The sequence below is a fragment of the Harpegnathos saltator genome, unplaced genomic scaffold, assembly GCF_003227715.2.
Source record: "Harpegnathos saltator strain DR-91 unplaced genomic scaffold, Hsal_v8.6 scaffold184, whole genome shotgun sequence".
NCBI lineage: Eukaryota > Metazoa > Arthropoda > Insecta > Hymenoptera > Formicidae > Harpegnathos > Harpegnathos saltator.
Genome location: NW_020229966.1, coordinates 235,922 through 255,769, shown reverse-complemented (window position 1 = coordinate 255,769; position 19,848 = coordinate 235,922). Strand labels below are relative to the sequence as shown.

Genomic DNA, 19,848 nt, shown 5'->3' with positions numbered 1-19,848 from the left:
CCGCACTTCTTGCCGTAGATCGCGCGCATTCGTTCGCAATGACGTCGACAGTTCTCAATTTGTATTCTTGGAGAGTGTTATTTTTTCTTTTTTCTTTTAATTTCGCCTCTCCACCACTACACCGATCGTAATTTTTCGCCCCTGGCGAAGTCCCGCCGCAGGCTCGGCAGGAAATCCGCGGTGCATGCATGCACATTGAAGCCTCGTCCGTGTCCCCTCGCGTATTCCCCGTGCTTGGGAACATTCACTTTGCCGCGAATACTTGGCGATCGCTCGAAAACCCTAAGAGTTGGATTTCGCGAGAACCTCGCGACGGAAGAATGGATCGTTTTATAGCCGTAAGAACGACGACAATGACACCGAGGGGCTTCCTCGCGCTTTTTTTGTCCGTCCTCTCTCTTGTTCCCTCCTCCTCCTCCTCCTCCTCCTCCTCCTCCTCCTCCTCCTCCTCCTCCTCCTCCTCCTCCTCCTCGGTCTCTCGTTCGCCATAGCGAGCAGTTTTGTTCCCCTCGGCTCCTTCGACTATCGGCGCTGTATTCATCTCTCCGATTCGCGCTCCCCCGCGCCATTCTTTCGTCCCACCATCTCGCCGCCACAGATATGTTAATCACGCCGACTTCGTCGTTATTCTCGGGATTAAGACCGCTCATGATTCTACATAGTCTCGGCCGTACGCGAGAGAGAGAGAGAGAGAGAGAGAGAGAGAGAGAGAGAGAGAGAGAGAGAGAGAGAGAGAGAGACAGAGAGAGAGAGAGAGAGAGACAGAGAGAGAGAGAGAGAGAGAGTAATCATTGCGGTTCTTCTTCTCGACTGGATGGCGAGACCCGGCGCGAGAAATGCGCGCAAGGAGGAGAGGCGCATTAACGTTTTTCGTAATATTCATATTCATCGCGACGACGATATTTCACTCTCGCCGTGCTCGTTATGCAAGCGGTCCTTGTTACCGCGTGACTTTTTGCGCGACGATCGGCACGCGGCCAGCTGACGATCCATCTCTCGTCCGTCGAAAATATCGCGCGGCGCTGTTTTTACGCGTCAGCGAGGCCGCGTTGCGCGTCTCGCGAGTCGACCGCGCGCGCGCGAGGCTCGACTCTCGCCAATTAAGTTCCTCAACATAGTTCTTTAGTTCTCTCGTATTTACGCTCTCGCCGTCTCCTTCCTGATGTACCTTACCACAACGAGGAGTAATACTTGGCATAAGCACCCGTCTACATCGTTATTCCCTGCTTTTTCGCACGGCGGTCCTCCTCCGGCCTTAATAGTCGGCCACTTAGCATTACGTGCTCCATCCACGTAGAGGAACTCCGAATTCCGTGGCGTGAATGCGGGGAATTTCGGGAAAGGCGAGGTAGGACAGGAGGAGGGGAGCTTCTGGAAGGGCGACGACAACGATGTCGAGGGCTCTTCTCCTCTTTCCTTTCCGCCCATTGCTTCTCTTCTTCTCCTGCCTCTTCCCCGCCCCCGCCCCCGCCACCGCCACCGTCGTCCCGCCACCTCCTTCACCACGGTTTTCTTTCGGTCTCTGTTCCTTTTCTAGTTTTTCTCTCTTTCTCTGCCTCTCTCACCTCCATTCTCTGTCTTTCATATTTCGTCACCGGCGCTACTCGCTCACCTCGCGATGGTTCGTAACGGATAATAACCTCTTCTCGGGGTCGCCCGACTTTTCCGCGGGCGTGCCTGCAGCAGAAATAAGACGCGACTACTTCTTCGTACCATGGGGCAATTGCTTTTACTTCCAGCCTCCCAGGGGAATTTCACGAGTCTCTCTTCGTTGCTCTCTGCTCGCTTGGTGTGTGTGTGTGTGTGTGCGCATGTGTGCGCGCGTTGTACGAGTGATATGTATTCATCGTGCGAGTATACTCGCATATTCCGCGCGACTACTGCGTAAATGTATAATACGCGAAACGAATGAAACCTCGTCGTCGTCGTCGAACTCGGCTTTAAAACGCGAAGATGTCAAAGTAACACGGCATTCTCAGTGACTCTGGCTCCCGACAGAGCTTTTTAGCCCTCTCGAACGATATTTGCCGTGACCGTTTTCACAAAGCAACCTCTGGCCCGCGAGCGCAAAGAACCACATTAAGCGTTACAGATACGGGAAGTTTGGCCAAGATTGTGCCCGGGATGCGAGAAACCAGGCGCGCAATCTCCCGGGGGGGACGGATAAATTCCCGAGGAAACCGAGTGAAATCGAGGAGCGAATATCGAGCGCGCGGACATACTTGTGCGGCTAAGTTGGGCCGAGTTGGCCGAGTATTCTTAATTGATGGACGTCGTGGAGAGACGAGGCATTGGCGAACGTTTATTTCTCGTGGGACGCGCTCAGCGCGCAGCAAGAAGCTTATTTTCTGGTGAATCGCGTTCGGGCGCCCTAGGGCGCGCTAAAGCCTCCCGCGCAAGGGGGATGCAAAGAGAGATTTCGCCACGGAAGTTCAATGCGTTTGTCAATATCGTACGACGACGAGTCCTCATCTGCATGACCGACGTCACTATTTGTGAGCCGAGTAAGAGGCGAGTCGAGGCAAGCCCGTCTATCGGTTATCGGGCCGCGCCGAGATTGCACCTTGTTACCGATGAGTTCTGTTACCGGTCGTTTCTTCGAGGCTTCGCAGTCGCGAGCGATTTCAAGTCGAGTCGCAGCGGCGCTAGGTCGTCCTACGACCTGTGATATTCGAGTCTCCGAGGACACTCTCTCGCGACGTTCGCGCGACGTACGTACAGACGAACTTTGAACTTTCTTCGCTCGGGCGCAAGGCAACGCCTGGGCATAACCCGGAATCGATCGTCGAAAGAGCATCGACCCAATTCACTCGGCTGGCGCTCCCTTATGATGAAAGCAACCGGACGTCATCTCGCTAGACGGGTCTCTTTCGTAAGACCACATATTTTCGCGGTCGCTTCGTGGCCCCGGCGCGCAACCGACAGATACTCTGTCTGTAGTGTGTGTCCGGCATAATACCATATCGTGTTTTCTCGCGTCTTCGATCTGTCTCAGCGCAGCTTCTCCGCGCAGGAAACGGGGACGGCAAGTCCCCCGGTTATCACACAGCGCGCGCGAGAAGACTCGTATTTATAGACGCGCGTTGCGCGCAACTACGATCGGGCAATAACGGGCGCTTATCTCGCTCGGGGACGGTAAATGCGGTTTTTAAAGAAAACGCGGCGCGATAGCCGCGCGAGTCACCGCAAGTGCTCCGCTCCGATACCCGGGCTTTGTAATAATGCCTGTTTGATCGAGAAACGGCTGAAGCTGATAATTATCACCGAGTCGGGTCGAATCGACTGGGGAAACGAGGACGGAAAATAAATCGCACAAAACGGTTATCGGCTGCTATACCACTTCCCTTTGCCGCGAACTATCGCAAAATATCGTACTCTTGCCGAGGAAAACGAGATAATGACGCGAGGAGGAGGAATTGAGAAGCCTCGCTCAAATTCCATTAGTCGGCGGCGCCGGTTGCTCGACGCGAGTTTACCCCGCGTCTCAAATTGTCGTTCGCGACACGAAAGCTGGCGACGGGTGGAGGCAAAAATCGCGGCTGCGAGACGCGATGTGTCCTTTGTATCGCGCCACGAAATCGCTACTTCCTGTTACGACATGCCACTTACACAGCCGGCGTACGTTACTCGGTCCTGGGAACGCGCGCGTGCTCCTTTTAGGAGAACACGACGTAGCCGTCGTTTGACTGCTTGAATATTTCCGTCACGTACGACGCGAGTAACACGTCCGACATCGTCCAAGAAATGAAAACCATAAATTCCTGGAATCTCCATTTTAGGTGTAGCCGTGTAGAGACGGGCCCAGGGCTCCGTCAAAATCGAATCAGCCGTCTCCTCGAACTCGCGCCGCGCGCTTTCGCACATGATGATACCGGGCGCGCGCGCGCGTGTGTCCGATTATCGCACATTAATCTCTCATTGTAAATAACGCCGCGCGCTTCTGTGAGCTGCTTTAAATGTAAATTCGCGGGCTGATGATGCGCGGGCTGGCTCAAGTCGCCGTCTTATCGGCCGCGATCGATATCGCGAATATCGTCTGATGTCGATGCGGCATCCACTGCGGCGCGCGGCGCACGGCGGTGTACGCAATTTCAGCGTGCGTCTCGCGCGGCCGCTGTAATAACGTTGTAATTACAACGCGCGTTTCCTCAACGTCTGAGCTTTTGTGCCGTATGATATGTACGTGCGTGTCACATCGAATGGTGTTACATGCGAATAAGTGGAGAAACGAAAACGTCGCGCCGTTGGGATTAGATTCGCGGTGAGAGATTCAATCGATCACCGCTCGTACGAGCGATTTCTCGAGTGATTGTTGAGCGTCTCGCAATTTTCAGCGAATTACATCGTCCGTGGAAGACACACAGCTCGCACTCTCACGGTGCACACGTACACACACACACACACACACACACACACACACACACGTCGCCGCTAGAGACGTACAATAAATTTCTAATCGACGTCTTTGTTCCTCAACGACGCATTCACGAACTGCTAACGAGCAGCAACGTGTGACGCGTTATTTATGAGCGCCCTCGATAAACACGCTCGCGCTTAGTTACATACCGGGGGATTTTGGCATCAAATTCTGACAATTTACAAGGCTAAATCGCTGCACAGTATATTAGGGGGAACGTGGGCCGGTGAAGGGGGGAGAGGGGAAGCGAGAGCGAGAGAGGACACGATACCGAGATAATGTGTACTGAGGTAATGTGTGATGAGCGTTCGGCTGTTCGGTTGTAATTTATTCGCGCTCAAGCGAGTGCTCGTGACGTCGCGTAATCCCATATGACGTCCGAAAAACAATGCGATCGCAAAGCAAAATTTTCATTTAATTATCGGCACGCCGCCAATCGCACGCGCGCGCGCCGTCCGACTATTTCGATACCGCTGTATACCCTGTATTAGTTACGGCCGGGAAATTAAATTACACGTTCCGAGTATACCGCGCGCCAAGTACGCTCGCAGGAAATTACTGTCGCGCGAGCCGCCGACGAAGCGCGCGGGTGCGCTCGAGAGTAATTAATATCCCGCGCAATTAAATGTAATTTAATTATTACTTCGCTCGCGAGTACACGATGCGACGCGATGTCCGGGAACGACGTTGAGCCGTGGCATCTTTGCCTCTCTCTCTCTCTCTCTCTCTCTTTTTTCCTCCATCCCCGTTGTCGTGGAACTTTTCAAAAGTATTCAAAATGCCGACTGATAGCATGACAATCAACCGCGCTAATCAGCCGCAATACGGACGAAACTTCACGACTTTGCCTCGCTCTCTCTCTCTCTCTCTCTCTCTCACTCTCAGCCCCGTCTTTTTCGTTCAGTCAGGATATACGGCGGAAAGAAGAAGGGCATCGTTGTTCGTCACCGCGTTACCGTAACTCCGTCGTCGGCGCGACATTGTCCGAGAGGGAAAAAGGCATGACAGACCAGGCCGGAGCGGCACAACGTTCCCTTTCCAATTTCAAACTATTTCATATTCAGAGCCCGGCCGTATGATATTCAGCAACGGGACATTAGCATGTAAAGGGTGTAGCAAAGAACGAAAAGTGACGGGGGCGCGAAGGAGGCGAGGAGGCCCGGGAGGAAGAGAATGTCCAGAGCGGCTAGGGGGTAGTAGCAAGCAGCCGTTCGTAGCCGTAATAATCCCATTAGAATGTGGCCACGGCGACAGCTGCGTGTTGCGAATCGGGCACACACATGCCGTTAGTTATAACAGCTACGTCCGCGGAAAATAGCCGATCCTCCGGCCGGAATTTATTTCACGTTCGACGAAGGGCGACGGGTGCGGCTTTGGTCAACGGCCCGAGTCCACTTTGGGCCATCTATGATTCACGACGGGACTCGGGAACGGATTCTACTTGTACTTTTATGCGTCCGGCAAATGTTTGAAAACTTGTAAACGCACGTACACATTTGTGTTTACCTTTACGAGGTCTCTCGACAAATTTAAGCACTTTATGAAGAGCCTAGCTTTTTCATCATAAAGTACTCTTGCGCGCGACAAAGCGTCGCTTCGCAAAGAGATTGAATACCTGCAACTTGACTGAATGCCTTAATTTAAATGTGGCGCTGATTCTTCATCTTTTTCAACATTTTTTTTTTCACTGACAACATTTTGTTCTGAATTTGTCGCGCAAAGTGCGGATCTTGTAAAATAGATTTAAGGCTCCCAACGGCTTCTCTATCACCCTTTACTGTTTACGAGCTCGAGCTCGTATGCACATGATTAAACGAGTGACTCGATATTGATAAGTATGTATATATATTCTGATGGGAGAAGGAGCGCGAGCAATGTCAAAATTTAACGAGTGTGAATTGCGCCGCAGCTGTGAAAATCTCGCGACGCGCCATCGTTTGGCGAATGCGATAAACGACGACGCTCGCGTTAACGAAAAAGAAAAGGGGAAAATAAGAGAAGCGGCGCGAGTGAAATTTTCGGCCACCCTAGCGATAGATAAGTGAGTGCATCTACTCTTTCAAAGACTCGCGAGCGGGGTCGAAGCTTTTGTCGGTTCATCGGTGACGACAAAGTATCGAGCAGCGTCGCTGCCCGCACAGGTCGACTTTTATTGCCCGTAGATAAAATTTTACCGTCGAGATCTCTGGCGGAATGCGCCGCCTCATAAATTGCCGTTTATCCCATAGCGTGTTAATTCGACTATCTACCGTGCCGATTGCGATATCTCGTATCTCTGCATTTTTCACGCACAAAAAAAAAAGAAATGCGCCAGTTCCGATACCGTCGCGCAACTCTCCGACTGCCGATTGCGATTTTAAAGCGATTCGCGTTTACGGGAATACGGAAGACCAACGGGACATGAAAAATCTCTCACTATTTCCGTGTACTCTGCCCCGTGTAGATTGCATTTTCTCGCGAAGAGTTGTGTTCCTGAAGAGCAGCGATAATTTTACAAATATTTGCGAATACTCTTACGACTTTCATCATACGCGGGAAGTCATGATTGTAAAATTTTGCGTAACGTAAAAAAGGCGCAAGAGACTCCGTGCGATACAAGTAATTAATTGAGACAATTCGAGGAATAGGCGCCGAGAATAGGCGATTGTTTCGCTAGGAGGAATAAAATTTCAAAATCGATTGAATTAAATTCCCCGAGGAAGAGACCGCCGCTCCAGTCATTGCAAGGCAGCGCGTTGGTACGTTTAGCAGTCGACAGAATACAATGTATCGATTTATTCCGTCGAATGGAATATAGCGTATTACCGAGCGATCGTAGAGTAAAAACTGACTGTTAAGTCGGCGTAAAACATCGACGGGTAAATCACGTTTCGTCCTGGAATTATCCTGGAAAAATTATAGCGCGAGCAGAGTTTATCACGCGTCCATTTTGCATCGGAGATGCGAAGTTGATGGCCCACTTTGATGAGACTGCATATTTCTGTCGAACGGAAATCTTTTATCGGCTCACTGGGAATGGACTGGGGGCGCGGTGAGTCGTATCGGTCGGTTCGTAATTGCTACTGAATCAAAATTTACGAGTCATCGGATTTAACGCGCTCTCAGTTGAATGCGAAAAAGCGGAAGGAACAGGCATAGCGAAGAGAGCAATAGGCAGTTAGCTCGTCGAGTGGAGTAAAGAAATTCACGCGAAAGAAGAGTTATTTCTAATTGATTGCGTGCGCATGCTCTCTGCATGAGTCGGAACAAAGCTTTTCCGTAAAATACGGAAAAGCGAGCCAAGGCGCGAGCACAACGCAAAACGTGTCTGTCAGCGATTGACGAACGGTAATTTATTAGAGTCGTTTCTTTCTTGTACGTGACAATTTTGCGATATTATATACACATGGAAATACGGATATAAAAGTGACGTTGCCAATACTTCGGATGCAGGATGGTCTTGTCTCGCAGAAACGACATTGTGTGCGCATCTGTGCGCGAGAAATGGCGTACGTGTGTGTATCTAACGCTCTAGTTGCGAAATTAGAATTCGATTCGCGCGGGCTAGATTTACTTATGGCTCGGCGATAACAGACCGGCGCGAATGTATTTATAAAAGCTATGTCCGACAGCGCAAAAGAGTGAATCGACGAGAGAGAGGGAGAGGGAGAGAGCGGCGGAGGGGCAATCAATTAGTCCGTCGGGCAATGATGCAATCGGAAATGCGACAATCGAACGGCGACAGGAGCTGTCATGAAAGAGATCTCACCTTGCCGCGATCGCGGCGGAAATTGTCGGATAGAATTGACGGTTTGCTTTGACGAGAGCGTGCCGATGACTTTTACGGGCAATGAAACTTTATCGGTATACTGAAAATGAAGTATCCGCACCGCGAGGTGTGTGCGGCCAACGATCCTCTTTCGCGGACATTTTCTTACGACGATGAAACGTCGCGGCGGCGGCGTTTTATCATCGTACCTTCTTTCTTCTTTTTGTCGGCAAGGGTCTTTCGAAGCGATCGTACCTCGCGAGAGCAGGGCATTGCATCAGGTGGATTCGGCGCTCGAACATCGACGTTATACGTGGCAGCGATACGTGTTGCGATTTTTTAAACTGACTTTGCTAGTGCGCAAGCACAATAATTACGAGTATATATGCGCTATTCTCTCGGCGACCGATAGTTGCACAATTTACGTCTGTAATAATAATAATTAAAAGCGTCGATAGCATCTACTAAGCACAAAGTAACATTCTCTCACGCGGTCGGAGAAGCGAAGCATTAGAGGTATTGCATTGCCGCGATGCACGTGACGATATCGCAGAATTTACGACGCGTGGCCGCATCGCGTTATGCCCTTTTTCTCCTTCTTCTTTCGCTTCCCTTCCTCAAGACGCGACTCTCGGAAATCGCTCGTCGCCGGTAGACCGAGGAAAAGAGCAACGTGCGACGGCGGCGGCGGCAGCGGAGAGGGGAGGGGAAGGAAAAGTGCGGAAATTCCGGCCACGGTTTTCCGAGTGGAGTTCGGCGTTCGCACAATGCCGGGCAGAAGCGAATCCATCGCGAAACTTAGTTCATCGCGCTGCTCTACATGCTAATATCTGTCCACTGAATATCAAGGCGACAAGCTGGAATATTAAATCGCGAAACTCTCGGGGACATACAAACTCGAGTACGATGGATACGCGCTCGCTCGTTCTCTCTTCCCTTCTCTCTCTCTCTCTCTCTCTCTCTCTCTCTCTCTCTCTCTCGCGCACTCGCGAGAAGATATCCCGCGCCTGTCCGGGGAGAGCCGAGACGGAGAGACGGGCAGAACAACTGAAAGATAGAGATACCGTCGGGGTCCGCGAGACACCTTGAGAACCGTGCTAACGAACTGCTAGTTTGTACGTCTACGGCAGTTAGGTGTCACCCACTTAATATGGATGATGTATATCAAAATACACGGCGCAAGTTCGTATCGCTCTGTTTATCGCGCGTTCAAGTCGCCGTGTCAAGTCGGGGTCGAGTTTGTGTGTCGTTTGGACGATTAATTTGCATCAATTTGTCGGCGCGTCTGCGACCGCCTCGGTAGAAGGCACGTTTCCACGCGGCTGCATGATCGGCCGATCGCGTGCAGATCGTCGACGGCTCTCCGCGAACCGAGAGGTATCCCGTGTCGGGCAACTCCTGGTCTTGCATTTTCGCGCGATATTATAAATTCCGCTCGACCCGGCCGAGTCGGGGGCGATCCACGTCAGCCGAGAGCGCAGATTCACAGACCGCTGGATCACACCGCGGTCGAGAATAGATCCGGACCTGGACAACATTATGAGAGAAGATTCAGTTTGTGATTTTCCATTGTTCGCGCATCGAGAGCGAGCGAACTCGCACTTCCGCAACATCGCGATGACAAATTGCGACCGATGGAGACGTTGTGTAGTCTGTTGCGAGAACAATCCTATCTATCCGTTTAATCACCGCGATCCATCCTTCCGCGCTTCGGGATATCAAGCTCTCGCGAGCACTCGTAACGTCGAGTAACGTTACGTCGAACGATACGTTAATGATATATCGCCGTCCTCGTCGTCGTCATTGTCGTCGTCGTGGTCGTTCCTGTCGCCGCAGTCGTCGCGTGGAAACTTTGCGAGCGGAAATAAGCGGAGTCTCGATGAGAGACGCGCGGCTAGTAAATCATCATTATCAGCAGGGAGATCGACCGGACATATCGATGCCTGGCGACAACGACGATACACAAATTTTCGATAGATGATGGCTTTGGCGGCGGGTGAGGGGACGAGGTGCGCTTTATGCCTGTGCGTGTGTGTGTGTGTGTGTGTACGCGCGCGCGCGCACTGTTGGATTAGCAGAAGCAAACGTACTTGCTCTCCGCGCTATCGCGCACCGTGATAAATTGCATCCAGCGCAGCCGGCATTGTTCTACAGACGATTCCTATCTATCGTGTAATTCATTCTTGAATACATCGCACAGTTGTGTATTAATCTCTCGTGAGCGTTGCGTTGCGGCAAACGAGAGCTGGCGCAAAAAGTTCCGTTGCGTTCGCGTTATCATATAAGCAGTCGGATTTCCCTCACGTCCTGCAGACTCCGCGATTCCTTCGCGCGCGAGAGGAACGCGACAGCGCAGCATCTAGCGAGATTCTACGCCGCGAAAGTGTGCGATATAGACGGAGAATCGAGATGGAGCTGATGAGCGAAACACTGTTATTTCTTTTTTCCTTTCATCCTTCCTTCGAGAAACCGAGACGTCGAATCTATGTAGCGTCGTCTTGAGCTACGAAGGAGGACTGTTCGATGCGAGCGCGCTCTCCGATAACGCACTTGAAGTTCTCGAATAACCGGCGTCGTCGAATCGAGTATCACAGGAAACTCGACATTGAGAAACACACTCGTTCACGTTACTTTGCGTGACGGCCTGTAGTTTCCTTTGAGCCAAATAAGCCGGCGATCCTCGGGAATGAAGACAACAACACCTGCATTCCGTGTGTGCGCGCGCGCGCGCGAAAGAGAGAGAGAGAGAGAAAAAGATGTTATCAGCAGGCGACACGAAATATCCTCGTGTTGTCGCGATTTGCGCGAATACGAAATGGAATATAGCCGAGCGGAAGCAGTCGAGAAGAGGGCGCGACGGAGAAAAGGAGCGTTACGGTTTGGGGCCGCGAGAGAGCGAAGGGGAGAGAGGAGATGAATGCTCGACGAGAGAGAGAGAGAGAGAGAGCCGGCTGGCACCGTTGCGGCCGAATAAAAGATAGGAAAAACGGCGCGGAAATCGGGCGACGTGCACTCGCGCATAATAGTATGCGTCCTAGAAAATTACATTCTCGTTACTTGGCGGCGTGACTAAATGTCGCGCGCTTGAGAGATTCGGATTCGCGAGCGGGATGGATGTCTCGGAAGCGCGACGGCTGCAACGACGGCAGCTGGGACGGCGTGGTGAGCGTATTTGTGAAAGCGCATTTGGCACGCGACGATTTTCGGCGCTTTCGTCGCGCGAGGGCGAGAAATGAGCGAAAGATTATTCGACCGGCACGATACACTTTTGCGCGCGATTTACGAGCGAAACGGTTGTTGTCGCAGTCTCACGTCTCGCGATCGCGAGCACTCGCTCGAATGCGGAAATCGTACTCTCGCCCATTAATTCGTCCATCGGTTTCTCTCTCAGCGCGCGCGCGCGGAATATCGTACGAGGTTGTCCATCCGATCGATGGACAAGATTTTTCGCTATTTGGCAACAGCACCGTAAACATTGTGATATTCGTCCCGGAAATCCGTGAGTGGAAAATTCGGTCAGCGGATTGGATTTCGTTGCCAAATATGTCAGCATTCTTGGATAACGTTCAGATAACGGTTTCGGATAGCGTTCGTTACTCCCGAAGGGATTCTATTTAAAAGGAACGCGAATGAAACCTTCCTTCGTTTTTTCTCCCTTCTTCGCCCGCGATTCGCCGCGATCCCTGACACGATTCGTTTGCTGCTCGGATAACGTAAAAATACTCCATTTCGAGAAATAAACTGTGAAATTAAGCAAAAATAAATAAAGCGCGCGAGCTCACAACGAAATAACGCGAAACAAACGCCGAGCACATGCGGCGAAAGCAATTCCTGTTCCCGCTGCAGCGAACACGAGTGACGAGGTTTTTGGGCAATTGCGTGAGGTCAGTCGATAAAAACGGGCCGCTAATCTTCAGCTTTTGACACGGCGAGCGAAAAACCGTTTTCCGCACGTCCATCCGGGAAAAGAGTTCTCCCAGACGTTGATAAAAATGTCGGAACAAAGAAGGATATGTGGTAGACCGTGTCTGTTAGGTTCCGGCCGGTGATTTTCGCACACGCTTACCGCCGAATAAATCGCGATCATTAAAAGTATCATCGAGAGTATCGGAGAGAAGCGCGTTTTGCACCGTCGAAAATTATGGACGATCGGTCGTCACAGGTCGCCCAAATTTTGCGACGGTTTTGCAAGTAACCGTTCTCGTTAATCACGCGATACTTGTCGATAGAAAGTACGACGGGGCAACTAAGCGTTAGTCGGTATATTTGCCGCTTCGTTAGCTGACGTTTCGCGCGATGCGGGTTTTTCCGATGAAATTACGAAACGATCGTCGGACGGCACGACGAGCGCGAGCGGAGAATGATATTCGATTGATAGCCAGAGATCGAATCGACTCGCTCATGTATCGTCGTCGTACAGCGGTTTCTCGTCTGACCGATCGCGACGAACGACGTGACGTGATTGTTCGATTAGGCGGCGTGATAAATCACGGGGTCTCGAACTGAGCGGGAATCACGCTGGACTGCACGTATTTTTACGTTTTACACCGCGGAAACCGGATAAAATTGGATAAATAGCCCCGCCCACCTTCTCTCCCCATAAAGCGTATTTCATCCCGAAAGTAGCAGAAACGGGAATTCATCAACGGTCGCCGTAGGAGCGAATATATATATACATATATATATATGGTGCGCGCAGTTTGCGAAAATTTTTGTGATTGAGGAGAGAGATCGCGCGTCGCAGCGCGTAAATTCAGCGCCGCGCTACGATGCTCTAATTTCTGCCGGAGACTTTCGTGCAAACGCGCGAAATGACTCGCGAATATTAAAACTCGTTAGGAATTAAAGAGTCGTTCGCATCGTGCCCGTCTTTTCTCCGCCCCTCCCTCCCTTTCTTTCCCTCCCTCGATGCACCTGTAACCTTCCCGTGTCGAAACCTCTGTTTTACCGCCGCTTCTTGGCTTTGTCGGCGGGGAGGAACATGCGGGAGCGGTTAATCGCGCTCGGTGATAATGGACGAGCAAAAAATCTGTACGCGTGTGCAGACTTCTCGGGAAGCTGATCGCCGAGCTACTTTTCCGAAACTGGAACGTTAATGGATCTGAAGTATAATGACATCCCGCCTCCTCCCTGCCAGCCTCCTCTCTCTCTCTCCACCCCGCCGTGTATCACCATGTTCAAGCTACGGCAGAAATACGACGCAAACGTTAGCAAATGTTAGCAAACGACGACTCGAGCCGAACGGTAATTCGAGTTGCAGGGTGGGAGGAGGGAGCGAAAGGTCGGCGCCGCCCCTCGTCGAAGATCCGTCGGAAATTAAACGATCTTGCTCGGAAATTAATCGCATCAATTAGGATCAGTTTCGCGTATAATAATACTCTCGCCGTGTTCGATATATTTATGTTCACCTGTCATTATCGCAGCTGGAGCTAGAGTTTCACGCGACGCGAATAGCCGTGTGTGAGTATCGCCACGGAAAGAAAAGTAAAGAGAAAAAAGAAAAAACAAAGGACGAGAATGAATACGTCGCCTTCGCGCGGATAATTATGTAGTTCGCGCGAGACGTCGCCTCTCGAGCGAGCGCGCCTCGTCGCATCTCCCCGATACATCGCTCTGTCGATCGATTTAAATGGTGATTACATTCTAAAGTGCGGCACTCGACGCACCCTTTGCGCTGAAATTATAATCCCGTTTCCCACCGAGGCTTACAAATGTAAACCTCCGAGCCGTACATCACGCGTTCACGGCTAATAGGGGAGCCCTAAGTTCGCTCCGCTTCGTTAGAATGGAGTTTCCTGTGAGCGATTAGCGCAAAACGGAGCGTGGAATATTAATTGACATCAAAATGCCAGATCCGCTCGATTTAGCATCGACGAAAATTTCGCGCTCGCACAGACCCCCGCTCGACTGTCCCGCGTCGCCCGCGCATGTCCTTGTCGCTCCGGCCGCGCCGCTCGCGCGTCCTGAAATTAATGACGTTAATGGACGTTAAGCGTAATGGAGGGCTAATTATAACGACGTACTGAGTTATATTTTTCCGTCGTTCTAACACGACCCGCGGATACGGCGCGGGCGGCTACACACCGAGGCGGCGCCATAAACTCGCGACGTAATGGCATACCGCGCGTTCGAGCTAAGCGCCGCACTAGGCCGCACCTGCGGACACACCGGCTAGAGTAGCGTACATTGCCCGTCTCTCCTCTTTCCTTGCCTCTTTCCCTCTCTCTCTCTCTCTCTCTCTCCCGCTCTTCCTCTGGCTTCCTCTTTTTTTCATCTATTTGTCTTTGACGGTCAATTTTGATTTTGTCCCGCGCGTCGTCGTCGTTATTACCGGCGCCATCGCCACCGCCGCCGCCGTTGCCGTTGCCGTACGCAGCGCGCAACCGCACTTTTCCGTATCCCGCATTTTACCCGATCCGCAGCGTCAATAATGCGACGCTCAGTTGGAAAGCGTCCAAACTCGCTCGCCTGCATGCTGCTCCGGTTAATTCCAATTTATAGTTCACCGCATAAAACCCGTGTAAATATATGCGGGCTCTTAAGTCGCGTCGTCCTTCGCGTCCTCCGTACGGATCTTTTATGGATAATTTGTTCGCGTGCGCGCGCGTTGCACGGAGGCAGAGAGAAAAAGGCGGGGAGGGAAAGGGAGAACAATACTTTGTAGTCTCCTGCGTCATATGTGTTCTCGACATACGGCCGCGCGCGATTATTAATTTAACGATTATCTCTTCTCTATTCCCGCCGTCGGTGGCGACGGCGTTGTTACAACAACAACAACGACGACAACGACGTCACTGTGGCGAGAGTTAACGATGACACGGATTAACGAGATCGGCGTTATTTGTCGTTATCCACCGTACTGCGATAACTCGTGCACTCACCGTCGCCCATCGTCGATTCGATTCTTTTGTCATCGCAGTTCTATGAGAGCGCACTTATTTTAATCAGCGTACGCGCTCGCGTTTCTTTCTGCCGTTCGCGTGACGCCGCTTCGAAAACATGCGGGTATTATATCATGCCTTGATGGCATTGTTTAATAAGAGGCGGGCTGCGCCGCGCGCGCGCACAATAGGCTACTTTAAACGCCGATGGCAATCGGCATCGTTCGATGATATCGTCAAAATGGCAATCAACGTGGCAGGAAAGATGGTCGCGTCTCTCTTCAATTTTTACGGGGAATTCGCAAGCGCGCTGCCTTCACGCAGACGTTGCTATTGAAATTATCACTCCAACGAGTATTCATCGTACAATTTTATGGCATAATTTTTATAAATTTTGTTGTATTAAACATTTCAACGATATGATGATAAAAAAGCAGCAGAAATGGCAGCTGGAAGCTGCTATATAATTTGAAATAAAAGGTTATAATAAAAAATAAAAGGTATACGAGTAGAGTACCATGAAGAAAGATTCCAGATTGATAAACAAAAACGCGAAAGTGGGACAAGAGGTAATTAGGTGAAGTACAAAGAGATGTAGAGGAGATAGCGGCGGCGGAAATGTCGCGAGAAGAACGTTACGACAAATTAATCGTAGAAGATTAACGTTTTTACGCGCGCGCGCCTCGCTGGATCCTGCGGATCCGGGAAAGTTTTGCGAGCCGAGCAGACACGACCTGATTCCTGACGGAATCACGCGAGAAAACTGACAGACCGCGCGCGTATTTGTTCCGGTAATCCATTAAGATTAAATGTACGGTGTATCAATTAACCGCGGCGGGTCGTCATAAATCATCCCCGATTCGCTGTTCGGGTTGCCGAGGTGATCTCGGAATTACATTTCCGCGCGAGCGCCGTTCGAATCATCCGGCGACCTCGCGGAAACGCTTTCTTCCTAGGCGAGGCGAGACCCCGCTCGGCTGATCCGTTTTGTTTGCTCGAAATAATCCTTATTTCTCGGGCGCGGTCCTTTCTCAGCACGCTCGAGCGTCACGTCGCGCTGTCGATAACGGCGCAGCTGAGCAGGGAAAGGGGGAACAGGGGAAAGATGGTTTCGGTGTCGGCGGGATGACGGCGGTTATCAGCGATATTATTGCACGCCTTGGCATCTCATCGTGTAGATCGTTGTCGCGCGCGCTCTCTCGATAATGGACGGGCAACGCGACGCATAGTATGCGACCCAGTGCATAATTTACGCGCAAGCCGCGACCATATTCCGTTAGATGCCTTTCCACGAGTCGGGCATGCTCGCGGATAACCCTTCTGGAAATTCTGATCGAGCCTGGTTACCGTTTACACGAGAGAGACGACTTGGCGCGGATTCACATCCTGATCTAGCGCGGCTGTCAATTATTATTAGTCGGAGCGCGCCAGGCCGTCGCCTATACAGCTCGCTTTTTCCAGCTCGCTTTCTGCAGCTTATTTCGCAAAATTGCCCGGATTCCCGAGCGTCGCTCGCGCGTGTCGCTCGAATGAATAATACGTCGACGTCGAGATCAACGTAACGATAATCCCGAGAATCACTTGTCTCCGCGTTCACCCTTTAACACCCTGCTCGGGAAACGCGCTAGACGTATCGCACATAACAGCGAATGAATAAATGAATAAATAAGCGAACGTTTCGGTGTCTAGTCCCACGACGTTGTCTCGAGGTCAGCTATCTCCATTCCTAGATTTAAATATCAACGCGGGTAGCCGCGCTCGTATCAGCGAAAGACATTTGCGTCGCGGTGCGCTCTTAACCGGCTTAGACGCGAGCTTCGTCGTCGAGCGTGTGCTCGCACCACGAGGTACGGATCGAACATGCCTCTCTTATGTCATCGGAATCCTCGACCGGGTTTAGGATGAGCGAGTATCATCCCGCTTACGCAGCTCGCATTTTGAGCGCTCGGGATTTGGGGCCGGGCTGCTGTACGAATCCTATTTGCGGATTACATACAAGACTCCCGTCCCCTTTCCTCCACGCAATCGCATTCGTATAAAGGGAGACAGAGAGAGAGAGAGAGAGAAAAGGGAGGAGGGGAGGAGAGACGTTCCGTCGCTACTCGGACCTCTGCTCGTTTAGCTCGCTTGGGCCGAGGCAATTCGACATGACACTCGTGAGAGAGCTACGTCTCCCACGGGGAACGGCAAGCCCCGTACAACCGGCCGATGCGCAAGACCGATACCGGATACAGTATCCGTGCGACCCGGTGCGGCGCGAAACGTTGGTCATTCGAATAACTATACGCGCGTGGCTACGCGCATTAGCGGGCGCCTGCAATTAAGGTAATGGTCGGATAATCGTCGCGGTCGATTGCAGGAGGAATTTTCGATTCGCGCCGCGAATCGCGCCCGGCCTGCGATTAGTCGCGGTTAATAGCGGCGCGGCGCGGTAAATCGCGGGCCGTTTTCAACTTAATATTAAGTTAATAACAAGCGGCTCGCGGTTGTACATACGGATCGATTGTTACAGTCCAGACAGCCGCGTGGACCGCGCGTTGTCACGCGCTTCCGTGTAAGCGGACGACGCAGTAAAATGCGGCGCGACGTGACGAGCCGCGTCCTAATTGAGTCGCATTACCGGATCGTGATTATTTTACGTAGTTCGTTCTGCGCTGATTGATACACCGTGATAACGTTGAAATTATCGACGCCGTGCCGGCACACGGATCCTCCTCGCCGCGGATGATGGCGCGCGTGTGCACACGTGCAGTGTATGTGTATTCAGCGTTATTGAATATATATAAACACGTTTGTACACGTACACACACACACACACACGCGCGCGCATACATACATATATATCTATATATACACGCGTATGCATTAATAGCAGCGCCCACAATTAACTTAATCGCTCTCCACGGTCGTTTCAGACAGACTCCTTAATCGCGCGACAATTTTGCCGAAAGTAAAAAGAGCAAAGACATATAGGTGTTGGCCAGGTGGGGGCGTGAGGAGGGGGAAATGAGGAAAGGAGATAAAAAGAAGGAAAAGAAATGACTGGGCGTTCCGCGATATTGCGACCACTATCGCATGCATTATCGGCGATGGTAATTCTATACGTTTCTTGTGGTATTAAGCGATATTAAACGATATTAAAATTGCAGAAGAAGAATGCAATTATCACACGGCGATTAATCACAGTACCTCCCGTAGCGCCGCGTTGTTGCCGCGCTCCCCTCGCGCATTAATCTAAGTGGACCGATATGAATCGGCTGAAACATCGGTGTAGTTAACCGTTGTTGCGTGCGATAATCGAAATGTTACGTTGAATAATTAGCGGCAGGCTCAGGTGTAATCAATCAAGCGTCGCCCGCGAATAAGCATCGCGATGTATAGATACGTGAACACGGAATGACTGCGAACACGCTTGTAAATATTTATGTACAGGCGTATGTACACACACACACACACGCGCGCGCGCGCGCGTGCGCACGTGTGCACGTCGCGTAGACGCACGAATGTTCCCCCGTCGCGTGTTTACATTAACGTTGTAAGTACACGATGCGTTAATAAAGTCAACAATTTGGATAACGACGTGCGCGCGTCAGCTTCGGTCGCGACTGATTACGGCGTGAGGACGGTTTCGATTAATTGCGATTGACGATCGTCCATTTGCGCTCGGTCCGACTTGACTCGACGGCGCGGACGGTTACGCATCGCGGATGACGCGAGTACGCGCGCGCACGCGCGCGAAAAACGCGAAGCGCCGACATCCGAATACATTTATTTCCATCTGCGCGCGCTCGTATTTTGCGCATTTGCAAGTCATAATGTGCTAGTTCCGCATCGTGAATTTTAATAGGATTTGCCGATGTAACGAAGTTACAGTCGCGCGCCCTTCTTTATTATCCCGCCGTTCGTACGACACATTTTTATTCGGCGCTTCCGCAGCCGCGGCAATTTGCGTCACTCCGAACGATAATTTGCGCGTTGCGTTCGCGCGGCGCTGGCGGCTCGGCGGAGCGTGGAGGGAGAGCAGGGAGGGGAACGGGAAGGGGAGCCGGTAACTGATTAGTCGCTTTCGCATTGATTACCGGGCATAAATGTCCCGTACGAAATTTCGATCACGTAGACACGCATCTGTATGCGCCCAGGCCATTCGCGCATTCGCACATACGCACATTAGCGACCGAGAGCCGAAAATTTAGATAATACACCATGCGTAAATGTTACGTCGCGTTCCCGGGTAAAAGCGAATGCTAATCGAGTACTTTGTGCTTTACTCACTGCATGCGGTACGCTGTGCGGTGCTTCCTGGGACATCGCTCGATGGCGCGGGGTGAAATGTAACGCTTCATTCCATTTATCTGCAAAAACGTTGCAGGTTGGTCGTGCGAAGTTTCGGAGTGCAAGGAGATACGCGCAGCGCAATTTATCAAGTAATATTATCTAATTGTATAAAATTGTTGTTTCTTTCTCTTTCTCTTTCTTCCGAGGGGCGAGAGGAAGAGAAATAAATTATGCGGACGGCAAATCTATTTATAGTTGAATCTTGATTCGCCGGAGAGGAAACAATATACTCTACTCCTCGGGTACGATATAAATCAACGTCACTCGTGACCTAAGCTTCAGGATCTTGTCGAGAAATAATGTAATTGACAGATGAGGTCTTCATATATTCCCTTTGCGCCGTGGTGTGGTTCTACAAGACGTTCGATACGTGTACATATCTTGCCGTTAAACCAAATATCTCGAAGGATGACAAGCCTGACGCGGCGGTGATGGCTCTCGTCGAACGGAATTGTCTGGGTGCTGTT

At 51.3% G+C, this 19,848-nt stretch overlaps 1 protein-coding gene across 3 annotated transcripts in view; it reads right to left on the bottom strand.

Moving 5' to 3' along the window:
• LOC105183181 (obscurin) overlaps positions 1–19,848 on the bottom strand; it is a 148,255-nt gene that overhangs the window by 53,016 nt on the left and 75,391 nt on the right. For 2 of the 3 annotated variants that reach the window (XM_019841400.2, XM_025297745.1), the window contains exon 2: positions 19,319–19,398. The exons of the other annotated variant lie outside the window; for it this stretch is intronic. The gene's annotated coding sequence lies outside the window, so the exon portion shown is untranslated. The remainder of the gene's footprint in view (positions 1–19,318; positions 19,399–19,848) is intronic. 3 annotated transcript variants of the gene reach the window in all.